Source organism: Pipistrellus hanaki, assembly GCF_964339955.1.
Source record: "Pipistrellus hanaki genome assembly, chromosome: 5".
NCBI lineage: Eukaryota > Metazoa > Chordata > Mammalia > Chiroptera > Vespertilionidae > Pipistrellus > Pipistrellus hanaki.
Genome location: NC_140507.1, coordinates 43,944,224 through 43,950,223, shown reverse-complemented (window position 1 = coordinate 43,950,223; position 6,000 = coordinate 43,944,224). Strand labels below are relative to the sequence as shown.

The window sequence follows — 6,000 nt, the reverse complement described above, 5'->3', positions numbered from 1 at the left end:
CGACTGCTGCTGGCTCTTCATTTTCCGAATTGCAGGCGCTCGGGGCCAAAATGCCCCCGCACCCATACACTCCCGCATTCTCGCCCCAACAATACTCGGACTTGAGTTACTTCGTCGCGGGACTGAGCGAGGAGGAGCGACAAAGGCTCGGTGCGGGCGCCCGCAGCTCCGGGAGCCGCGCCAAGGGGCCGTCCGCCTCGCTCCGCAGCTGCGCGCTGAGCCCCCGCCGCCCGCCCGCCCGTCAGCAAACGCGGGCACCAACCGCCGCGCCGCCCGGCCGTTGGGCGGGTGGTAATTTCTGGGAACGGGGCGGGGTCCGCGGGCGGACGGAGCCGGACGGGGAGGAGGCGGAGCGGGCGGCGCCGAGGGGCGCGCGGCGGCCGGGCGGGGCGGGGCGGGGCGCCGCGGGCGTCAGCGGCGGGCGGGGCGGGGCGGGGCGGAGAGGGCGGCGCGCTGCTCCGCGCCCGCGCCCCCACCGTCCGCTCTGCCCGGCGGAGAAGTGGAGTCGGGAGGGCGCGGGCTAGTCTTCCCACCCCGGCCCCCAGGAACTGTCAGACTGCCCGCAGAGTGCGGGCCGGCCCGGAGGAGAGGGGCGGGAGTGGAGCCCGGGATGGGGTGCCGGCCGGGGCCCGCAGGGCGCTCGGAGTGGAGAGCGCGCGCGCGTGCGGACCGGCCGGCCGGCCGGCGGGGAGCGGCGGGCGCTGCAGGTGCACGAGCGGCCTCGCCGCCTGGGCGCCAGCCCGGGAAGGGGATGGGGGAGCTCCGGGCAGGGCGCGGGACACGTGGGGAGAGTCATCACCTGAGAAGGCGCGTTAGGGAGAAGTTGGAGGATCGGGGACGGGAGAGCCCCGAGAGAGAGCGAGCCGCGGAGGCAGGTTAGGCTGGGGGCCGGGGGCCGCGCGGGGTATAAACAGGAGGCCCCCCGCGTTGACAGGCGCTGCGGTGACTGGCGGTGCCGCCCGCCCCGCCGCTCGGGGAGGGGAGGAGCGCTTGGCGCGGGCGGGGTGGGGGAGGCGGACTCCAGTGTCCTGGCGGCGGCGGCAGGAGGCCGAGGGGGAGGAGCCGAGCGGGGGGTGGAGGGAGGGAAGGGAGCGGGGCGAGGGCGGGGGCCACCATTGCTCCCCGCGCCGGGCTGTGTGTGTCGCCGCGGTCGCCTCCTCGGCGGTTGGGGGGTCGGTGGGGCGGCGCGGGCGGGGGGCGCTGCGCGGCGGGGCGGCGCGCGCTGTTTTGTCTCCTCCTCTCCCCGCGGAGCGGCTCGGGCTGCCGGGGAGGCCCGGCTCCCTCCGGACGCCCGGCCAACGGCGGCGGCGGCGAGCCCGCGGCCCTGCCGGGAGGGAGAGCGGCGCCGCGGTCCTCCCGGGCGGGCGGCGCGGCGAGCAGGTAAGAGCGCGTGCGGCCGCGGCTGGGGAGGGAGGGAGGGAGGGAGGGGGCGCGGGGGGCGCGGCGGCGGCGGAGCCCCGCTCCGTCCCGGGGAGTGCCGCCGCCGCCTCCCTCCGCGCCTCCCGCCCCGCGCGGTGTTGTTTGCTCCGGGGTTTGCGGAGGGGTTTTCCAGAGGCTGTGGCCGTGACACCCGCAGGGAGCAGGGTGGGTGGGGGTCGGGGTGGGGTGGGGAAAGGGGGCTGGTGCCCTCGGGCAACGGTCGGGCAGCGGGGCTCGGAGGAAGGGGAAGGCGCGCTGCGCGCAGCCCGCGGGGCGCGCGGGACGCGGGGCTGGCGCGGGGCGAGGGCACGGACCCCGGCGCGGGGGATGGGCCGCGCGCCGCCGGGCTCGCCGCCGTGTTTACATCTCGGCGCGAGTCACCTCTGCCGAGAAGCGGACCGAGCGGACCCGCCTTCCCCCGCGGGGAGGCCAGGGCGGGGGTCCGGCCCCGGAGGAAGCGCGTCCGGGGAGGGTCCGGCGGGGCGGCCGGCGGCGGCCGGCGCCGGGGCTGGGCTGGGCTGGGCTGGGCGGCCCGCGCGGGGCGGGACCTGGGAGGCTCGGGCCGCTCGTTCCCTCCCCGGCCGGCCGGCCCGGGGCCCCACCGCCGCCTCCTACCTCCCTGTCCCCGGCCGCCGGCCCGCACGGCAGGTTGTACTCGCTCCTTTTATCCTCGCGCTCCTCGCCGGCCCCCCGCCGCCACTTCCCCTACTCCCCGGGGGCAGGGAGGCTTGTCTCTGCTAGGAATCTGCTTTCAAACAAAACAGAAACGGGCTCTGTCATACTTGCGCGCCCGGTGACCGCCTCTCCGGGCGAAGCCGGCCCTCGGGGAGCCGCGCCGCGGGCTGTTTTTGTGGGAAGGGGGGCGAGGGAGGGAGAAGCGCGGGGAGGGCTCTGCTGGGGCCGCCGTGCCCCTCGCCCGCTCCGGTGGGGCAGTTTTGTTGCCTGTCAGCAAAGGACGGAGAAAATATCCTAACACCAAGAGTAATCCAGATTGCTCCGTTTCCGAGGTGTCTCTTGGGCTAGTATCCCGGGCTCTTTTATTTTTTTTAATTTTTCTAGATTCGCTGTAGACTACTAGCCTTCAAGTTTTTAGTACTTTATTGAATGAATGAGGGGACACCAGAATTTTCCTCCTTTCTTGTGATCGTGAGCATGTACTTCAGCTGTGTGGTTTAAATTTTAATCCGGTGATGAGAGAACAGTACTCGTGTGTTTGGTAATCAGATTTACTTTCCTTTTTATCTGTGAGCCTCTATGGAGAGGTAAATTAAGCACTTTTTTCCTGGATTTATAATCATAGAAGAGTGCCGGAATCACCTGGAATGTTTGTACCCTTTACTGAGATAAGATTGGATGTTTTTGTTCCAGAGTTTCTTCCTTTCTTCAGGACTATATAAAACTGGCAGTTGTTGAATTACACTTAAAGGAATTTAGGAATAATTAAAGTATTATACAGTTTACACAATTTGCACAGTGCATTCATATGAATGTTACTGGGATATCACCTAGCAAGCACATGAAGAAGAAAATTGAAATATCTTGGGCACCTGAAATTCGAATATTTAATGCCATTCTGTTTTTAAATTTAGTGACTTAACTAATTGATCAATTATTGCTTTTCATTTCAGACATATATACTAAAAAAAAAAAATCAGAATTTCATTGGAAAGAATTAGTAACTTTGAGACTTTTCTGTCCTAAGTTAATAGATTGATAACTATGTTGATGGCCTTTACCTGCTCACAGATTGCACAAGTGAGCATTTTTTTTGGTAACAGCTTTATTGAGATATAATTCACATACCATTCAGCTCACCAATTTAAGATGTACAGTTTAGTGGGGGGTTTTTCTTTTAAATCTTTATCTAAGGTTATGACTTAGAGAGGAGAATGAAGAGAGAGAGGAGAAACATCAATTAGTTGCTTCTCCTTCACGCCCAGACCAGCGATGGAATTGGAAACCTAGGTATGTGCCCTGACAGGGACTCGAACCCACAGTCTTTTGGTGTATGGTACAGTGTTCCAACCAACTGAGCCTCCTGGCCAGTTCAGTTTTTTAAATATATTTATAAAGTTTTGCCAACTATCACCTTAATCATTGTAGAATGTTTTCATCATCCCAGAAAGGAACCATATACCCATTAGCAGTCACTTTCAGTTTCCCCCCAACATCCCCAGGCCTAGGCACCACTGGTCTACTTCTTTGCACTTATCTGTGCTGGGCATTTTATATAAACGGAATCATACAATATGTGATCGTCAGTGATTGTTTTCTTTCACTTAACACAATGTTTTCAAAGTGCATCCATGTTGTAGCATGTGTCATTATTGCTTTTATTGCTGAGTAATATTCCATTGTATGGATATACCACATATTATTTATTAATTGGTGAACTTTTGAGTTTCCACGTTTTAGCTATTGTGAATAATGCTGCTATGGACATTTGTATACAAATTTTTGTTTGAATGTGTTTTCATTTCTGTTGGGTATGTGCACTTTTATTTTTTATTTTATTTTTTGAGAACCAAAATTTAAAAAAAAATATATTTTATTGATTTTTTACAGAGAGGAGGAGAGAGGGATAGAGAGCTAGAACCGTCGATGGGAGAGAAACATCGACCAGCTGCCTCTTGCACACCCCCTACCGGGGATATGCCCGCAACCAATGAACATGCCCTTGACCGGAATCGAACCTGGGACCTTTCAGTCCACAGACCGACGCTCTACCACTGAGCCAAACCGGTTTCGGTGGTATGTGCACTTTTAAAAAAATCAGCTTTTTGAGTTATTTAATTCCAAAATTAATTTATTTTGAGTGCACAAGTCAATGATTTTTAGTATATAGAAGTGTTGAACCACAAGCCAGTTTTATTTTAAATATATTTTTATTGATTTCAAAGAGGAAGAGAGGGGGAGAGAGAGAAAAAAAACATCAATGATGAGAATCATTGATTAGCTGCCTCCTGCACCAGGGATTGAGCCCAAAATCCAGGCATGTGCCTTGACTAGGAATTGAACTGTGACCTCCTGGTTAATAGGTCGACGCTCAACCACTGAGCCATACCGACTGGGCAGTTTTAGAACACTGCTATTGCCTCCAAAATTTCCCTCTAAACTGTTTGTAGTTAACCCTTATTTTCACCCTGATCCCCAGGGAACCACTGATTTGTGCTTTGTTTCTATAGAGTTGCCTTTTCTGACTATCCTATATAATAAAAGCCTAAGATGTAAATTGTCCCCTCGACTGGGAGTTAGACTGCTCGCCCTAACGTGTGTTGAACACTAGGGGCGTGGTGTGGAACATGGTGGGTGCTAGCAACATGGTGCTGGCAGCAGGCAGCAGTGGAGGTGCTGCCGGCCCCCATGGAACCCCAGTGAGAGTGGGACGGCGGCAGGAAGGTGGAGCAGCTGAGTGGTTGGCGCCAGGCTAAGGAGCGTGTGAGTGGGGCCCAATGCTTCGATTGCCCAGCAGCAGTGGTGGCAGGGTGGGGTACAGGGCTGGGGGTGGGGCCACCACTCGGCTCCCAGGCGCTGAAGGAGAAAGGGCTAATAGCAGTATTAAAATACTAGTAGCCCTGTGCACGAATCCATGCTCTAGTAGCTCTTTGCAGGGCTTGGCCACTCTGCGCCCATTGCCCAGAGGCCCATCTGCAGCCGGGTGCGGCATGCTTGCCTCATCACTGTGGCCGCTCATGCTGCCCGCTCTCAGCGACTGCCCACCCTGAGCCCCAGGACTGGGGGACTCAGGCGGGGCTGAGAGGACTGGGCGCTGCCATCTTGTGGCTATGGGCATTACTGTCTTTGTAATGGAGTGATGGTTAATTTGCATATTACCCTTTTATTAAATAGGATTTCTTCTAGTTACTTTCCTTTCAATGTGCACAAATCTGTGCACCTGGCCGCTACTTTCATATAAATGAAATCATACCATATGTAGTCTTTTACATCTGGTTTCTTTCACTTATACTGTTTTTGGAATTTTTCTTTATTGTAGCATGTATCTGTATTTTTTCTTTTTTATTGCTGAATAAATATTCTTTTGTATGAGTATACAACATTTTGTTTATCTGTTGGCCAGTTGGTGGACATTTGAATTGTTTCCAGGTTTTTAATTTTATGTTTAAAGATAAAAAAAATGTTTTCATTGATTTCAGAGAGGAAGGGAGAGAGAGAGATAGAAACATCAATGATGAGAATCACTGATCAGCTGCCTCCTGCATGCCCCCAACTGGTGATCCATGGACCACTAACGATGGTCCCTGAGCTCCAAAAGGTTGGCAACTGCTGCCTCAGTGCATGGGAGAAGGCCCAGCTAACTGAGCCACATCGGCCAGGGCTGTTTCCAGTTTTTTTGTTTTGTTTTTTAAAATATATTTTTATTGATTTCAGAGAGGAAAGGAGAGAGAGAGAGAGAGAGAGAGAGAGAGAGAGAGAGAGAGAGAGAGAGAGAGGGAGAAACATCAATGGGAGAGACACATGGATTTGCTGAGTCTGCATGCCCCCTACTGGGGATGGAGCTCAAAACCTGGACATGTGCCCTGACCGGGAATTGGAACTATGACCTCCTGGTTCATATGCTCA

General features: G+C 55.9%; 1 protein-coding gene across 5 annotated transcripts in view; it reads left to right on the top strand.

Annotated features, from left to right (window-relative positions):
* Positions 1–1,080: 1,080 nt before the first annotated feature.
* ELF2 (E74 like ETS transcription factor 2) overlaps positions 1,081–6,000 on the top strand; it is an 86,732-nt gene continuing 81,812 nt past the window's right edge. Inside the window, exon 1 of one of the 5 annotated variants that reach the window (XM_084884258.1) lies at positions 1,081–1,380. The gene's annotated coding sequence lies outside the window, so the exon portion shown is untranslated. Of the gene's footprint in view, positions 1,381–2,046; positions 2,068–3,365; positions 3,385–6,000 lie in introns of those variants that run through there. The other 4 variants (XM_084884262.1, XM_084884263.1, XM_084884259.1 and 1 more) reach the window with 4 other exon arrangements.